At 47.4% G+C, this 18706-nt stretch overlaps 1 pseudogene; it reads right to left on the reverse strand.

The window, feature by feature from the left end:
* Window positions 1-2338: 2338 nt before the first annotated feature.
* Window positions 2339-16982, reverse strand: LOC120873650 (annotated as a pseudogene).
* Window positions 16983-18706: the final 1724 nt, after the last annotated feature.

Below are 18706 nucleotides of genomic sequence, written 5' to 3' on the forward strand. Positions count from 1 at the left end.
TTGAAATAAGGAAGATTTTCCAGCATCAGAGCAGCCTGAAGGAGAACCAGGTTGCCTCGGTAAGGAGCGAGTTCTCTGTGGCTGCTGGGCTGAAGAAGCTCAGGCTACAGGAATCTTTCTTTTTTTCATAAAAAAATTATTAATTTATTTTTGGTTGCTCTGCATCTTCATTGCTTTGTGTGGGCTTTTTCTAGTCATGGCGAGTGGGGGCTACTGTCTTTGTGGGGAGTGGGCTGCTCATTGCAGTAGCTTCTGTTGCGGACCACGGGCTCTAGGGCCCTCAGGCTTAGGTGCCCCGTGGCATGTGGGATCATCCCAGGCCAGGGATTGAACCCATGTCCCCTGCCCTGGCAGGCGGATTCTTAACCACTGGACCACCAGGGAAGTCCCAGCAGAAATTTTTCTTGCAGGGCTGTGACAGGGTCTCAGGTTTTGGAGGACTTAATGTAATGCAGGAAATTTTACCTAGTTCCATACTATTATTTTTTAGTAATAAAAAACACTTCCCTGGTGGCTCAGCCAGTAAAGAATCTGCCTGCAATGCAGGTGACCCAGGTTCAATCCCTGGGTTGGGAAGATCCCCTAGAGAAGGGAAAGGCTACCCACTCCAGTATTCTTGCCTGGAAAATTCCATGGACAGTGGAGCCAGGTGGGCTACAGTCCATGGGGTCGCAAAGAGTAGGACATGACTGAGCGACTATTTATTTTAGTAATAAAAAGGATCCTTTAAATGTAAATAGTCCTATAATTCATCAAGTAACTTATAATAGTTAACTGCCTCTTAAATATAATCTTATAAATGATGCCTTCTGGAGTTGAAGTTAATGCGGATGCAATCTGTTTAAAATTATCTATTTAGAACATGACAATAGAAGTGAAAAAATGTCTCCTATGAAGTCTTCTAAGACAGGAAATCATAACAATTTCTGATCAGATAAATGCCCTTCCATTATTAAAATGGATTTAAATAAAGAAGCATAAATAGATTTGAATAAGCATGTCGATTTCCTGGGTTTTGTCCTTCTCTACAAACTTGACTCTTTATCGAGTTACAGTTATATTCTGGTTTTCTGTCATAAGCAAAAAAGTTCCTTAACAGCAGCTCAGAAGTGACTTTCACTTCTTGGTGAAGCCTACTTCTTCACCTCCTGGTGGTCCCTCTGCGCTCCAGTCCCCAGTGTATCTGCTGTCTTGCCTCCACTAATCTCAGGCACCTCTGTCCAAGGAGGACAGGTGTGATGAATCACCATTCCAGCCACAGTGTCCACGTTAACCCTCCAAACGCCACCGTTGTCAGGAGATGCCAACACAGCAACACAGCCTTTGTGGCTCAGGAGATCAACCGCTCTCAGGCACTGTCCAGCTAACACTGGCACAGCCAATTATTTTTCCCAGAGTCAGTTGCTGGGCCCCTCCTGATCCATGACACTTCATGAACCTCCTGGTGAACGTGTTTCTGACATGTCCAGCCAAGGGAGATTACTTAAAACCAATCCATGCTCTTCATTATAAATTCAGGTCAGACTTGGGTCACCATAGCCACACCCCTTAAGCACTCCTAGGCCTCCTTCCTGACTTAGGCAGCCCTGGGTCACCAGACACTTTCTGATCTGGAGGTGATAGAGCTTCTCCCATTGAACAGCTTTGGCGGGGAGTTGGGGGGGCATTTCTGCCTTCTATTGATAAAATTGGGTTGCAAGTGTTTGGCATGGGGCTCAGATATATGCATCTCTCGGTAAACATTATGCAAATATCATTGAAGTGATTTACAACCCAACTTCCTCCTCAATTCAACATGCTTATTGATATTCCCAAAGCTTTTGGACCCGAGGTCAGGTCTTATGGAAAAGTACTACTTCTCCTATTCATCCAGCTAAACATGAACCAGTCTCCTCACGCATGTCACGATATCCTGACCTTCAGGAGAACCATATGGTCACCTTTCTCCAGATATGTGTCCAACTTTAGAGCGAGGGATGAAGAAGAGTTGACCTCCACCATGCAAATCTGACGTGGTATTTCTAACTTTTCTCCTTCCCAGATATTCGTGCCAGTTCACCGTCCAGTTCAATGAAATAGTTTCTGTTCAAGGCAAACAATTTTCCAGCAGCTGTATGTGATTTCATTGGGAAAGTAGCTCCTGCTGGTCCTCCAGGCTTGGAGAAGGGAATAAGATCCCATCTGAAGGGGAGCCCCCTGTTGAATCCTCCCCATAACACAGGGGATTGAACTGAAGTGAGGGTCAGCACTGATGGTGTTGGTCACCAGGCACCCAGTCCTCCTGGATGACAGACAGCAAAGGCTCAGTCACATTACAGTTGCTCTGATCCTTTCATCCTCAGATCAATCCCCCTTGCGTTGTATTTATTACTTCAATTTTTCCAAGGAGTTAGTTTTGAACATATCCATCTAGTTCTTCATCCAAATTGCTGTTCACAGGAAAAATCTGAAGAAGCTGGGCTGGCCTGTGCTCTAGGAGGCTGTGGATGGCCCAGAGCCAGGCATACAGATTTCACTGTAGAAACAAATAACACCGCCAGTCACTCACAAATCCACTGAGTCAGACTTGTCTTTACATGCTGTGTTCCTTGTGTGTGGCACATCTCTGCAATAGCCAAGCCCTTACTCAGAAGCTTACTGAAGGCATGTTTCTGATAACCCAGGTCTCTCAACGGCTGATCACTTTCATTAAAAATTGTACCCAATGAAGAAGAGAATTTCACATTATCTTTCTTTTGGATCTTCAATGTGGTTATCTATGACATAAACGATTTTGTTTGCTTTGAATTATCATTCTAATACTCAACTTGGACCTGGAGTTAAACAGGGATAGAATTTGGGGTGGTGGGGAGAGTGGTGCAGAGTGATCCATCAGAGCCAGACACCTTGATAAACCCATTCTTGAGTGGCTGAGTCACTTCACTGAAGTTGAAATAAACTAAAAGCAAAACCGTCCAGGTTGCAGTTATAAATGGCCATCCACACGGTGACGCTTCCCTCTGTAGACACAGCGTAGCTGAAGGGCCTCTTTCAATGTCTTGGAGCAGAGTCTGCTGGAGCTGTGAACTGGTGCTGAAGGCTGGGCCTGGACTGGTGCGGGAGTGAGAAACTCTGGGGATGCAGTCTTAGGCTGGGGGAGGTCATGCTTCTGTGGTTTCACCTCGAGAAGCCTGGCTCCAAACCGGCATCACGTGAGGAATTTTACGTCTCCCTGTTGCCTCCCGCCTACCAAGACCAACTGAATCAGGGCCTGGAGTCTGGGCTCCATTCTGGCCGCATCCGCACCTGTCCCACGCGGAGCTCAAATTGTCCAAAACTTCAGTCTGATCATCTCACAACCCTTCAGTCCAGTGGTTTCCCACTGTAATTAGGACAAAGGTCATGTCCTTGTGAAGGCCTGAAGCCCCTCTGAGTTCTGTTCTCCCCCTGTCTTTTTTAAAATTCATCCATTCATTCACTTTCGGCTCTGCTGGGTCTTCAGGGTTTGTGTGGACTTTCTCTAGTGGTGGCGAGCAGGGGCTCCTCTTTGTTGTGTTGCTCAGGCTTCTCAGTGTGATACCTTCTCCCGTTGTGAAGCACGGGCTCTAGAGCTGGTGCTCAGCAGTTGTGGCATACGGGCTGTTACCCAGAGCACGTGGGATCTTCCCAGACTAGGGAAAGAACCGGGTCCCCTGCTTTGGCCGACAGACTCTTAATCACTGCACTGCCAGCAGAGTCTGTCTCCAGTCATCCTGTCATTCACTCACGTGGATGCAACCCAGCTGCCCACCACCATGAACTTACCGGAAGCACATTAGCACATTTACTATGCCTCTAGATTGCCCCTGGTTATTCTTTTCCAGCTTGATTAAAAACACAGGTGCACATATGACTTCTTTCAGGTGTCATCTAGGGGCAGAGACAGCCGCTTATTCCATTACAGAAATCACGTACCAAGAATAATGATCGTGTCTCAGAGGAATCTAACTGCGCCACTTCAATAAAGTCAAAGCATTTACATTGCTCTTAAGGAAATTGGGTGTGAACAAGAATGGGTGACTTGTTGCTAGGGGAGGTGCCAGCTCTGGATGGAAACTCTGCCAGCCGTGATCAAGAGCACAGGATTGGGAATGATGGGTCTACCATAAATATGTCAAGTCTGAGATTCAGGAGGGACTTGGGTGGACAAGTCCAGTGTACAGTTGGTTGGATGATTTTGAAGAAGTGGGGAGGGTTCTAGGATGGAGACAAGGCTTCAGAAGCATCATGATTTAGGAAGTGGTTCAAACTGATGACAAGGTCACCCAGCAAATGGGTGTTCAATGGACGTTTCTGGGGCAGGTGGACGGAAACAGAGAGAAGATGCAGAGAAAAGACCGTGGGAGCCTAAACCAAGGAGTGGAGACGTTTAGAGAAAGAGTGCTGCTGCTAAGTTGCTTCAGTCGTGTCCGACTCTGTGCAGCCCCATAGATGGCAGCCCACCAGGCTCCCCTGTCCCTGGGATTCTCCAGGCAAGAACACTGGAGTGGGTTGCCATTTCCTTCTCCAATGATGAAAGTGAAAAGTGAAAGGGAAGCTGCTCAGTCGTGTCCAACTCTTAGCGACCCCATGGACTGCAGCCCACCAGGCTCCTCCATCCATGGGATTTTCCAGGCAAGAGTACTGGAGTGGGGTGCCGTTGCCTTCTCCGAGAGAAAGAGTGACAACATGGCAAAAAAAAAAAAAAAAAAAAAGACGAGTAGAAAGAAGCCATCTCAATAGTCCAGGCCAAAGGAAGGAGGAGTCTACAGAGACTAGGTCAGGTATCATTTGAGGACCAGGATAAGGTGGAGGTCAGAGAACAGAAGACAGAGCTGAGAGCACGGCCTCGACAGATGAAGCGGCTGCGCCCCTCTGCCCATTAAATAAAGCTAAAAAAATAATAAAGGCTAGTGTCCCTGTTTTCCAGCTCTCTCTGGCCCACAGGCTTCTTTTTCCAACCTCATAGCATGTGAGGTGCATGCGTGAGCTGTGTTGAAGTCACTTGGCTTTCAGATTCTTGCCTTTCATCTATTTAAAGCAAAAAAAAAAAAAAAAAAGGAATGTAAAGGCATCCAGTATCAGCCAGGGTTCTCCAAGGAAATAAAACCAAGTATATGAAGAGATTTATTTTAAGAAGTTAGAGCATGTGATCACGGGGGCTAGTAGGTTTGAGTTTCGCTGGGCTGGCAGGCCAGAAGCGCAGGCAGGAGTTGCTGTCACAGTCCTGAGATGGAATTTCTTCCTCTTTGGGAAGGCTCTGTATTTGTTCTTCAGGCCTCCTGCTGATTGGATGAGCAACCCCTGCCCTTACTGAGGGCAATTATCTCCTTTATTTGCGGTCATCTGAGCATAGGTGTGAACCACATCCACTTTCCAGAAACACCTAGGTCAGCGTTTAATTAAGTAGCTGGCTGATGAAGACGAACCATCTCACCTCCTAAATCATGAAAACTGCCAGTCTCCTGGTCCAGGCAGACTTCTGATGAATTGTAGCATTTCTTTAATAAAATGCTGGAAAATGGAAGGGCGTGAGGGTCCTCCTGGTGTGTGTGTGTGTGATCAGTCGCTCAGTCATGTCTGACTCTTTGTGGCTCCATGGACGGTAGGCCACCGGGCTCCTCTGTCCATAGAATTTTCCAGGCAAGAATACCAGCATGAGTTGCCATTTTCCTACTCCATAGGATCTTCCTAACCTGGGAATCCACCCCACCTCTCTTTTGTCTCCTGCATTGGCAGGCAGATTCTTTACCACTAGCACCAATAAGATCCCTCAAATAAGATGTGAAAAACCAAACGAAGCTGAAATTCACTTTTTCAGACTATGTTTTTCGTCTCCTTCAGAATTCCACCCTCTCCTCCTCCCCCCACAGCCTGTAAGATACAAGAAACTGTCTTATTATTTATCCTGCAGAGTAGCCGCAGAGTAACTTCTCTGCACATGTTAGCAAGCAGGCACCTTTACAACCACAAACAGTGGGGAGCTGGTCACTCCCACACTCTGCTCTACCGGTGTATTTAACAAGACTAAATCGGTCCTCCGAGCTGGCTGGTTTTTCCCTCCCTTCTTCTCCTGTCAACCAGTCAGTAACATGAGCAGATGAAAACTTAGGGTCTAACCTCTACCATCGAAAGGGTAGTGAGGTCCCCTGAAACACCCACACAGCCACCTCTAAACAATCCTCTTCCCTCCAACAGAATATGGCTGATCCGAAGTGAATCCAATTACAGGGCTGGTCTGCAGTTGAGTACTTGCTTTAGGTCAGGATGGAGGACGTAGGAAGTTGAAAGGGCATCTCTGGGATTCAGGTGGTACTAGTGGTAAAGAACCTACTTGTTTTCTCCTCTAAACTGCAGGAGACACAAGAGATGCAGGTTTGATCCCTGGGTCAGGAAGATCCCCTGAGGAGGGTATGGCAGCCCACTCCAGTATTCTTGCCTGGAGAATCCCATGGACAGAGGAGTCTGGAGGGCTATGGTCCTTGGGATTGCAGAGTCAGACACAACTGAACGATTTAGCATGCATGAAAGCAGATGCATAAAAACAGGAAGCTTACCACCCAGGGCTGGGCGAGGGTGAGGCTAGTGAGGTGCTGGGGGCCACAGGAATTTAAGGAGGTGCTCATTTTCAAATCCATGACGGTATTGAATTAGCACCTCAAAGTGCCTGTTTCCTGCAAATTTACGCCCTAGGTGCCTCACTCTAGCCCTGGCCCTGATACCAGCAGAACATCCCCATCGAGGAACTTCTCATGGATATGCAGGTTTGGGACTGGTCCCCAGAGTCATGTTGGGAATGATCACTCCAGGTGATCCTGGGGCCTGGTTAGGCATGGGAACCACTATCCTAGGACCAAAGTGTGTGTTTTCACCTCCACCTGCTGGTGTTGGCAGTCGCTGTGGGTCACAGTAAGGATATTGATCTTTACTCCATCTATGCAAAGAGGGAGCCACTGAGGGCCTTGTGGAAGAAGAATGATGTGGTGTGACTTGGGTTTGGAAAGAGTCGCTCTGGCTGTTTGGATTGAGAAATAGATGGAGGTGGAACAGACGTAGCAAGAGAAGTCCATAGCAGACACGGCTAGACATGAAATGATATTTGTGCATCAGATCTGGAATTGTTTGGAAAAGAAGCACCAATGAGGTGCACTTGGGGATGGTCTGGGGGTGAGAGAGAAAGAGAGAATCAGGTTGTATGACTCCAGGACTTTTAGCCAGAGCAACCAGAAGGGCGGACTCTCCACTGACCTGTTGTAGGGAAAGCTGTGGGGGGGGGGGGGGGCGGTGAGGCAAGGTCAGGGCTCAGCTGGCTGTGTCTGAGATGCCCAGGTAACTCCTGAGTGGGGATGTCCCCATCCTCAGTGGGCGGTCTGAGTTCAGGGGAGCAGTCTGGACATAGACACCAATTTTGGAGTCATTGATGGTGTGAGATGAGCAGAATTCCAGAAGGGAAGGGGTCTAAGATCTGAGTCCTGCCCCCTACAGCCCCCAGTCTCAATGAGGAGTGTGTGATCCCGTAGCAATGCATGGATATTGGTGGGGCCTTTAAAATCAGAGATCGTTCACATCCTTTGTCTTGGCAGATACCGGGTGAATGCTTTTTATGTGGCTGGCTACAGGCTCCACAATCCAGTTCTAAGCCATGTCCCAGCTCCCCTGGGGCCACCCTTGCCAAGCCTCCTGGGACTGATCCTGGTCATGCCATCTCACCCACTCCCTGTCCTCTGCATATTCCCTTTCCTTTCTTTAAAGAGCTATTCCCATTTCTCCAGCTGACAAGTCCACCTCACTCAGGAACCAGATCGCAAGTCCCCTCCTACGTTAGCAGATTTTTAGGGCCACACGTATCAAGAGACAGCCCCAATCTAGGTTGGGGAAAGAAGTGGGAACGTGATGGGCTTCAGGTGCTGAACCACAGCGGGGAAGATAGAGGCCAGGCCAGGATGAGGGACTGTGCGGCCAGCAACTCTGAGGAGGGGTAGGGTCTATGAAAAGTCGCATGCCCCACTCCCTGCATATTTGAAGCAAAATGGGGAGTTTGACGGGTCTCTTCAAAATGCACTAGACTTTCCCGGCCTCGGGCAGGGAGGCGGCTCTATTCTCTGGCTCTGTAACCGTTTGCAGCTTGTTTGCTCTGATTTCTGGTTTGTTGTCAGCCTCCCGATGTAGACTGTGAGCTGGTGGAGGAAAAAAGTTGCATTTACTGAACAGCATGTGGATCAGTGGCCAGAAAGCAAATAGATGCTCAGTAAAGAGAGTGCAGTGAAGAAGGAGACACAGACTCTGAGACAGAGTGGGTGTCCCAGAGACACACAGACTCTCTTCTCTGCTCCCAAACCACATGCATCCAGGCTCCAGGAGACCAAAGTCACAGCTCCTACCTTTGCCTCTGGAAGACCAAGTGCTTGTCCAAGCTGTTCACATCCACATAACTGAAACTGTGATGCAGTCTATCTTCTGATGTTAAAGGTTAAGACATAACAGCTACCCAGTAGCCCAGCCAGCCTTCGGCAGTGGGACTCCATTAATAGGAGGATTTGTGGTCAGCTGTCCTGGGGATTTCTCCTACATCATCCACGGCATGGATGGTGACTTTTCCCTGTGATTTCCAAGAGTGCATGTGTCTCTTAAGAGGTGATCACTTGTGCACTTGTGGATATAGAATTTCAGGTCTCTAACATACAAGCATTTGTACACACACACACACACACCCCTCAACACAGAAGATGCACAAGAACAAGGACAGCCAGTCTCCTGATTGCATGGGAAGGTGCTGAGTCTTCCGAAGCTACCTCTGTCTGGACTGCCGTCTCCATGGAAACCTTGAAACCAGACAGGACTAGGCCAGGCTGAGTTATTTGTCTCCTAAATAAGGAGCCACAGCAGAGTCCAGACCCTGCGGCTAAGAGTTAATAAGATGACAACCTTTCAAATAGACAAGCACTACACTTCTCTGCCTCTAAATACTGGGTGGCGTAGAGAAGAGAGAGTCCTTCAAATAGAGCCAAATGCACTTCTGCGTGAATATAGTCTGTGCGAGGACCAAATTCAGGCTGGTGTCTTCAGAGACAGGAATATCAATTCATATGATATAGATACTGTTCAATAGTACTGCTGCTGCTGCTAAGTCACTTCAGTCGTGTCCGACTCTGTGCGACCCCATAGACGGCAGCCCACCAGGCTCCCCCATCCCTGGGATTCTCCAGCCAAGAACACTGGAGTGGGTTGCCATTTCCTTCTCCAATGCATGAAAGTGAAAAGTGAAAGTGAAGTCGCTCAGTCGTGTCCGACCCTCAGCGACCCCATGGACTGCAGCCTTCCAGGCTCAGTAGCACTAACAGAAATAAAATAAGAATAGCCATCCATAGATGAGCATTTACTGTGTGTTGGGCCCTGGATGTAATGGTTAACCTAAAATTATCTCCTGTAATCCACACAAGGGTAGACGTCACTATGGTTACAGAAACGCCCTCAGGATTCCCAGTCCAGTGGTTGCCTGCCTCTGCTGGGGTCCCCGGACATCCAGCTGTAGCTGACTACTGCTTGGATCTGCTCTGCCCTGGTCCACTGCCCTTCTTCTGATAACCACACTTTGGTCTCCCTGCTCTCTGTCTGGGTTGACAGGCAGAGCTGACTGCCTTCCAGTTCCAGGGCTGGATGTATGACCCAGATCTGGGTGGTCAGCACCTTCCTTGGCCACGATCATACCAGTTCATGGATGGACACTTAGCCTGAGTCAATCCTGTGAGGATATAGGTTTGGAACTGTCAAACACCTGTTTGGGTTGCTTATTGTTATATAACAATCCACCCCAAAACTTAGTGGCTTAAAGCAACAACCATATTATTATCTCTCAAGATTTTGTGGCTCTATTGGGATCATCAGGGAGGTACCTCTGCTCCACATGATGTCTGGGCTGTACTCACCTGAGGGCTCTTGTTTACCACCCAGGGCTGGGACAAGGGTGAGACAAGTGAGGTGCCAGGTGTTCAGTCGTTCAGTCATGTCCAACTCTTTGTGACCCCATGAACTGCAGCACGCCAGGCTTCCCTGTCCATTACCACCTCCCGGAGTTTGCTCAAACTCATGTCCATCAAGTCGGTGATGCCATCCAACCATCTCACCCTCTGTCATCCCCTTCTCCTCCTGCCTTTAATCTTTCCAAGCATCAGGGTCTTTTCCAATGAGTCAGCTCTTCACATCAGGTGGCCGAAGTATTGGAGCTTCAATTTCAGCATCAGTTCTTCAAATGAATATCCAGGATTGATTTCCTTTAAGATTGACTGGTTTCATCTCCTTGCAGTCCAAGGGACTCTCAAGAGTCTTCTCCAGCACCACATTTCGAAAGCATCAATTCTTCAGTGCTGTCTAGGTTGGTCATAGCTTTTCTTCCAAGGAGCAAGCATCTTTTAATTTCATATCTGCAGTCACCATCCCCACTGATTTTAGAGCCCAAGAAAATAAAGTCTCTTTTACCTTCATCAAGAAGCTCCTTACTGAGCTAGAACATCCAAGATGGCATTGGTGTTGACTGTTAGTAGAGAAATTTCTGTAGGAAAAGGGAAGCAAGAACTTGAGGGCACACTGAAGAGTCCCTAGTTCTCTGGTTGGGCTACCTGCAGCTGAACTGCTGGATTGGGACAGTGGAGTGTGTGATGAGGAGCTCTAGCTATGGGCTGGCTCTCCTGCAGGCATTTAGGTGCAGCCCAGGGCATACAAGGAGTGGGTGTCTTTGGGGGATGCTCAGCAATAGACTATCCTGCTTGGGGACCCCAAGTTATGTCCATTTGCCCCAGGGAACTCTGGCCCAGCCAGTATCCTCTCTCTAGTCTTCCTGGACTGTAGCTTTTGGCTGAAAACTAACATGGCACCCATGCTGTCTGTTGATCATCCCAAACCACCTCAGCCTCGAGCTTACCTGTGGATCAGTTGGTTCTAAAGCACAGGTAAAGACAGATCTCCTTGCTCTAGGATATCTGACTCCAGGAATTTTCCAGCACTGTCAAGATGTTTCCATGGAGATGATGCAAAGTCGTGTCCCTGGTTTCTAAAACTGAATTTACCCTCGGTCAGGTTCAGGGTCAGGAGATGAGAAATCAGCAGGAGAGTGGAGAAGACAGGATGACCAACCATGCCACTCAGGACTGTGCTTTTATCCTTCCCAAGACTCTCAAATGATGTCCTTGTTCAGGCCCTCCTGTACCCTCATCCACAGTTACAGCCATCTTGACATTGCAAAGTACAGTTAACACAAAAGTTCCTCATTAAAAAAGCAAACCCACAGCCTCAGTTTTGATGGCAGAAAGGTGTCAGAAGTATGTCGTAAGAAGGTAAAGGAAAACAATGTGTTTTTCCTTGACACAGGTCAAATTTGAAAAATCGTGGTCAATCCAAATGCTTTCTTGGAGTTACTAGGGAAAGGATCTCTCCTCTATTGGTGTTAATTTGGTCAAATGAAGGTCTAGCACTACTAAGGCTCATCTCTGATAAAACATGTTGAGAACCCTCCCACCATGAAGCAACTTCAAAGAAAATCAGAGACAAGTCATGAAGATAGGTTCCCCATGACCCGCACCCAGATCCAGCTATACCTGATGTCCCACTCACTCCTTGAGTTTCAGCTGCATTAGTTAAGGCATCCCTTTGCATCTTAAGCCCATTTCCATTGCTCTTCTATCACATGCAATTGAAAGAGCCCTAACGTCTCTCATGGGGATGACCCTATGTACCCGCTTCAAATGGAGATACCCTTGAGAAGCAAAGTCAAGAAGCAAATCAAATCCTTTTCCTCCACTGGACCTCCACTTACACTCAGACTACTATCAGCTGATAGTTCTCTCCTCTTCTCCATCCCCATAACTAATGCTACTTCCCTTCCCCCATCTGCACCTCACCTCAATGCCCAATATCCCAAGTCTTTTTCTTTGTCAGCCCATTTTGGGGAGACATTCCTCTCTCTGTCCTTTTCCCTCAGAGTCATTTTTGGTGCCAGGAACCCCGACTCTGGGAGAGTCCCCTCACCTAATCTCCTGACCCCAGAGGACCACTTTTCCTTCTTGTATGCTTGCCAGGAGAGAAGAATCATGCAAAAGCAATATGAAGCATCTTATCAGGTCTTCCCTGGTGGTTCAGCAGTAAAAAATCTGCCTGCAATGCAGGAGACCCGGGTTTGATCCCTGGTTGGGGAAGATCCCCTGGAGGAGGGCATGGCAACCCATTCCAGCATTCTTGCCTAGAGAATCCTAGAACCGCAACCTGGCAGGTTGCAGTCCATGGGGTCACAAAGAGACACAACTGAAGTGACTAAGCAGTGAAAGCATTTTATTGAGCTTTTCTAGGACAGAAAAACTATATATATATATTTATTTATATATAAATACATATATTTCTTTATATGTATGTATATAGAAATATAGAATATAGCTTTTCCTTTAGCAGATTGGTAGACAGTAGGGGTTACAAGCAACTTTAGAAGACAAAAGTGCCTTTATTTAAATTGCTTGAAGACAATGTTACTTGTTTCTCCAAAAGGTTAATACAAATCACCTTAAAAGTGATCTTGGTAACCTCAACTCCTCTTAGAGATCTTAAATATGATATCAATATCTTAGAGATCATATTTCCCACTGACAATGTTTTGGGGACTGGCTTAGGCTATAATTGAGTTAAATGCTTTGAAAAGATTGAATCAGACTCTTAAGTTCAAACAAAGATGCCTCTTGTTTTCCAGAGTTACTGATAGGATCTTAGAGGCCTAGGTTGTATGTGCTAGTTCTTTGGGATTGGGGTGGGGAGGAGGAAAGGAAAAGAAAGAAAAATTTAACAGAGCTGAGTCAAATCAGAAGTCATAAACTCATCCCCACAAACCCCAGACACTATTTTTATTTAAACTAGTGACCAATATGTAAGTCTTGTAAAAATCTCAATTTCAACCTTTTCTTAAAAATCTAGCCGAGCTGGTAGCTCTGGGCCACCTCTTGGTGGTGATGGTGGTGTTCAGTCACTCAATCGTGTCCGACTGTTTGCGACCCCGTAGACTTCAGCACGCCAGGCCTCCCTGTCCATCACCGTCTCCCAGAGCTTGCTCAAACTCACGTCCATTGAGTCAGTGATGTCATCCAACCATCTCATTTTCCCAGCATCAAGATCTTTTCCAGTGATCCAGGTCCTCGCATCAGGTGGCCAAACTATTGTAGCTTCAGAATCAGTCCTTCCAATTAGTATTCAGGGTTGACTTCCTTTAGGATTGACTGGTTTGATCTCCTTGGTGTCCAAGGGACTCTCAAGAGTCTTCTCCCACACCGCAATACGAAAGCATCGATTCTTCAACTCTCAGCCTTCTTTGTGGCACAATCTCACATCTATACATGATTGTGGGAAAAACCATAGCTTTGAATACAGGGACCATTGTTGGCAAAGTTGTGTCTGTTTTTTAATACACTAAGTTTGTCATAGCTCTTCTTCCAAGGAGCAGGCATCTTTTGATTTTAAGGGTGCAGTCACTGTCCGCAGTGATTTTGAGCCCAAGAAAATAAAATCTGCCACTGCTTCTACTTTTTGCCCATCTATTTGCCATGAGGTGATGGGACTGGATGCCATGATCTTAGTATTTTGAATGCTGAGTTTTAAGCCTTCTTTTCCACTCTCCTCTTTCACCCTCATCATGAGGCTCTTTCATCTCTCTTCACTTAGTGTGGTGGTTGGTGATTCTGGACTGGGCATGCACGCTGCATGTGTCCCGTTTCTAGCCTGGCATATTTGGCTGCTACCCTGTCCTGCATCTTAGCCTGAGCAAAAGTGACATGGCACCTCCTCTCACAAAACACCACCCCTGGGAAGCCAGCCAGTTAAGGCACACGGATCCTATGCAGAGTGACCGCAGCCTTGGCACTGGCAGGAAAAGGGTGGCAGCTGTTCCAGCAAGGCCCTGCCTCTCCTTGAATCTCTTTGTCTCTTGAGGGTCTCCCCAGCCTCCCTGTAGGCTTGTCTCCTCCACCCTACTCCCCCCTGCATAGGCTAGTGTGGCCACACACTTGGGCTTGAGAAGGTAGGCCTGTGTGGGGTCAATTAACCCCAGCCCTTTGGGAAAGGGTCTGGGGCTGGCTCAGATACCACTCCTCCTGGAAAAGGGCTCAAACTAGAAGATGGACATTGGGAAGTCCTTTTGAAAAAAAAAATTTTTTTTTCTTTTTAGTGTGGATGTTTTAAAAGTCTTTGTTGAATTTGTTACAACACTGTTTCTGTTTTGTTTTTTTGGCCATGATGGACGTGGGATCCCAGCTCCCCGACCAGGGATCGAACCCATACCCTCCGCCTTGGAAGGTGAAGGCTTAACTCCTGGACCTTCAGGGAAGTCCTAATTCAAATCAGTCTTCTAAAAGTCTTCAGGAAAGGAAGCCCCGATAACCCTGTGGGGTAGCCTCCAATCAGAAGATGGGATGGCTGCATTTCTGCAGGTGGCTAAGTGGTGCTGGTTGTCCCCAGGGGCTGGGCATGCAGGGTGCATTCCTAGGTTGGCACTGTCTTTTGTTGAATCTGTGCCTGTGTCTCAGCTTGAATAAGAGCAAGATGATGCCTCCTCTCACAAACCACTGCCTGGACCGGGAACCGCTAAAATGGGCAATGATTCACCTTTCAAGGAATGCATGAGAATTTGTAGAAATGACTCTCTGACCTGGTCTCGCACTAATACCTAGCTCTCCAGGGGCTTTGGGTTTAGGAGGGCAACTCCTTGTGGCCTGAAGGCTGGAAATTGTCAAGTGGTGCCCACTAAAGGACACCCCTAGAAGAACCTCCCATTTCTCTCGGCTATAGTTATTTTTCTATTGCCTGATAAATGTTACATTCAGAGCTCATGTCAGGAACAAGAATGTAAATCAGCCTCTGGCATTTATGCTGAGTGGGATGATTGACAGTCAGTAACTTAAATGTGTAAGCTGATAGCATTAATTTTTCAGTAGACTGACACATTCCCAGGAAAACACATAATGTCTTTGCAGAGCACAGATACTTCCTTCCCGCAGAAGGTACATTTCTTTTTCATAAGGGTGTGATGCGTGCTCAGTTGTGTCTGACCCTTTGGACTGTAGCCCGCCAGGCTCCTTTCTCCATGGGATTTTTCAGGCAAGAATAGTGGAGTGGGTTGCCATTTCCTCCTCCAAGGGATCTTCCCTGAGTAGGTTGATGATGTATACTCAGTCGTGTCTGACTCTTTGGACTTCACAAGGATATTAGGATATAAACAGTACCTGATCTATGGGATTTAAAGATACGTGAACAGACAAGAACTAACCCTTTATCTATTAGGAAGGCTTGAGATTTGCTGGCCTCCTATCTGCCTCTAGAAATTCACTTATCTGGATGAAGATGTTTACATCCTGCAGACCTCTTTGTTCTTCCTGGATGACTTTAACCTGCACAGTAGCTGAGCACCTCAGTCCATTTGACAAGGAATTACCGCACCTGACTTCCTGTGCCTGTGAGCTCAAGGATAGTATTCAAACCAGAGCACGCTCACCAGGACACCCAGAAGGACACTTGGAAAGAACCATTTCCATGAAGACAGAAAGCAGCTTTTGGCAGAGAAGTGCTCTCTACAAGGGGGCCCCCCAATTTGCCCTGTCCCTAACTTTAAATCGGGTACCCCCGCCCCCACCATATTCTACTCATCTCTGACCCAAGGCCACCTTTCAGATCTTTTGATCACACAGTTCCTTGCCTAATCTGTTGGCTCCATCCATAGACGAAAGAAGTAGAAATGGAGACCAAGTAGTTAACAGATGACCAGATCTCTTTCCCAGCTTCCCCTTCAGTAATCTCGAGAATAAACTGTGAACGAAATAGCAGCAAAACAAGAAGTCAACAAGCCTGTACACAAACCTGCACACGAACCTGCGCACAAGCCTGCACACAAACCTGCACACAAGCCTGTACACAAGCCTGCACACAAACCTGCATACAAGCCTGTACACAAGCCTGCACATGAGCCTGCACACAAACCTGCACACGAGACTGCACACGAGCCTGCACACGAGCCTGCACACGAGGCTGCACACAAACCTGCACACGAGCCTGCACACGAGCCTGCACACGAGGCTGCACACAAGCCTGTACACGAGCCTGCACACAAGCCTGCACACAGTGGGAGATGGTGATGACTCTGACCCTCATCTCCATGATTAACTGAGGTGAGTCCCCTGTTTCCTTTTGAAAATGATCACGACTGAGCAGCATCTTCGGAGGTGGTTTTTGAGGGACACCAAGTCCACTGTCTCCCCAGATTGCCGCCATTTGGATTAAAAAAGCAACTTTCCTTTCTACCAACATCTCTCTTTGATTTTCGAGTGGCGAGCATCCAGACCTGATTTGGTAACATTTCCTTCCCTGCTGTACCCCTGGGCCTCAGCAGAGTGTTTGGTGAACAGTAGGCTTCAGTCCATCTGTTGAGTAAATGAGTCGATGACTAGAAATGTTCAGCCCAGCACCAGTTCACTTGCTACCCTCCGTTGGATTACTATGCATCTTACATCCTGAACACGTGGATGAAAGAACAATATGTTCTATCCTTTTGATTCATAGACAAGCAGAAGTCTAGGATTCCTTGTAACCAGCAGCATATGAGACAAATGAGAGGGCAGAGATCACTGGGGTCTTCACTAACGCAGGGCATGGACATGCTCAGTTCAGAGCGTCTCCCCCTCGGTCCTTACATGGACAAGTCAGCTTCCTGGTCCCACTTCTCACATGTGCTTCTCGCAGGGATGCATCAGTGACCAGTGCCCTTAGGTCCGTTCTCCTGTCACTGGAGCTTCACACTTACTTCCTGCCAGCAGTGTCCTCAAGGCTCTGTGTCTCATACTCAGGCCCTTCTTTGATACCCAGGAGCCCACCAGGCTCACACCAGCTCCAGCCTCCTGTCGCTCTCACAGATGATAGCAGCTGGCATCTGCCCGCTTCTCAAAGATGCTGGGGGCATGAACCGCCATTGCCAACCACAGCAGCCTTACCTTGGCGTCTCCTTTCTGCATCACTTACCCAGCTCCTTCACCTCTGCTTCCTGGGAGCAGCCCCTTAAGAAACACCCTGCACCCAAATTCTTGCCTTAGACTTTACTTTCATGGAACCCCAAACCAAGGCATACAGTTAGACAAAATATCTCACTGTGGACCTTTTTCTGTTCCCATCTTGGAAACCTTTTAATTATCTATCCTTTTACTAAACACTGCTGCTGCTGCTGCTAAAGTCACTTCAGTCGTGTCCGACGCTGTGCAACCCCATAGACGGCAATTTCTGCTTCTCAATAAACTGAAAGGAGCTTAGGCAAGTTCCTGACCATTCCCAGGCTTCATTTCCTCCTCAGTATAATGGAAATAATTACACCAGTCTTCCCATTTCACTGCTGTCTTGGGGGAGAGTGCTGGAAGATGATGCTTGAAATGCTTACAAAGGCACAAGATTCACCAAAATTAGATTTGCAATTAGATCCTAAAGCTTGTCCTGCAATTTCTTAATTGAAAAGAAAAAAAAAATTGTATCTTTCTTAAGAATTAAAGAGTTTTTCCACTCCATTTATTTTTTAAAAAGGGTTTTTTTTTGTTTGTTTGTTTGCATTTTTTGTTTTTGTTTTTACTAAGCAAATACTGTTTAATCTTTGTGGAGGAGCCAATCAATATCAGCAGCTAAATCTCTATGAAACCAGCCAAACGCTACCAAGGACCCAAGGTTTTCTTGCTGTCCTGTCTAAGCACAGTACCATTTATTTTGCTTTCTTTCTCTGTCTCCTTCTGAGATGTTTCTAAAGTCAAGATGGACTACATGCATTATTTTTTTCCTTTTAAGGTAGTTGAAGGAGAAGATCAACAAAAGCCCATGACACACTTGTAAACTGAAGGAGCCACTCTCTGAAATGTTTCCATTACTCCTCAGCAAGAAGCATGCTCTTGCTCTTCTGTGTTTCTTGGAACCATCTGTGTGGTCTCTGCTGAGCTCCCTGTGGGCCTGGAGCACCCCCAAGGCTCTGCTCAAAACCCAGTCCCACGTCTGAGGCCTGGTGCCATTCTCCCTGCCTCCTCTTTGCCACCATCAGCTTCTCCTCATTGTAGATTGCTATACCTCTCTCAGGTCGGATCCTTCTCTGGCGCCTCAAATACAACACACCAGTGTCTGTCTGGCCTGTTGCACAAACTGTCCCCTCCCCCCGGAGAGATCCACCCTTTTCTTCTTCTCTTGATCTGTCAGTGGGACCGGTTCATGTTTTGAATACACATATCATCGTCTGAAGGCTTTCAGTTCAGTTCAGTTGCTCAGCCGTGTCTGACTCTTTGCGACCCCATGGACTGCAGCATGCCACGCCTCCCTGTCCATCACCTACTCCCGGAGTTTACTCAAACTCATATCCATCGAGTTGAAGGCTTTCAATCCTAGACAAACACTCCCACGAGCCAAGCAGTCGTGTTTGGGTTGCCTCTTTGTAGTAAAAGGGCTCGGGATCGGTAGGAACCTTGCACAGCTGCCCCTGCAACCCTTACTAACGGGCCAACCAACCAAGTCGACCCCAAGGTCATCTGACCTGCTTCCCTCATTTGCATGTATGCATGCATAGTTGCTCAGTCATGTCCGACTCTTTGTGACCCATGAACTGTAGCCCGACAGGCTCCTCAGCCCATGGGGATTCTTCAGGCAAGAATACTGGAGTAGGCTCTAGCAGGGA

This window comes from Oryx dammah, unplaced genomic scaffold (assembly GCF_014754425.2).
Source record: "Oryx dammah isolate SB20612 unplaced genomic scaffold, SCBI_Odam_1.1 HiC_scaffold_14, whole genome shotgun sequence".
In the NCBI taxonomy this organism is placed as follows: Eukaryota; Metazoa; Chordata; class Mammalia; order Artiodactyla; family Bovidae; genus Oryx; species Oryx dammah.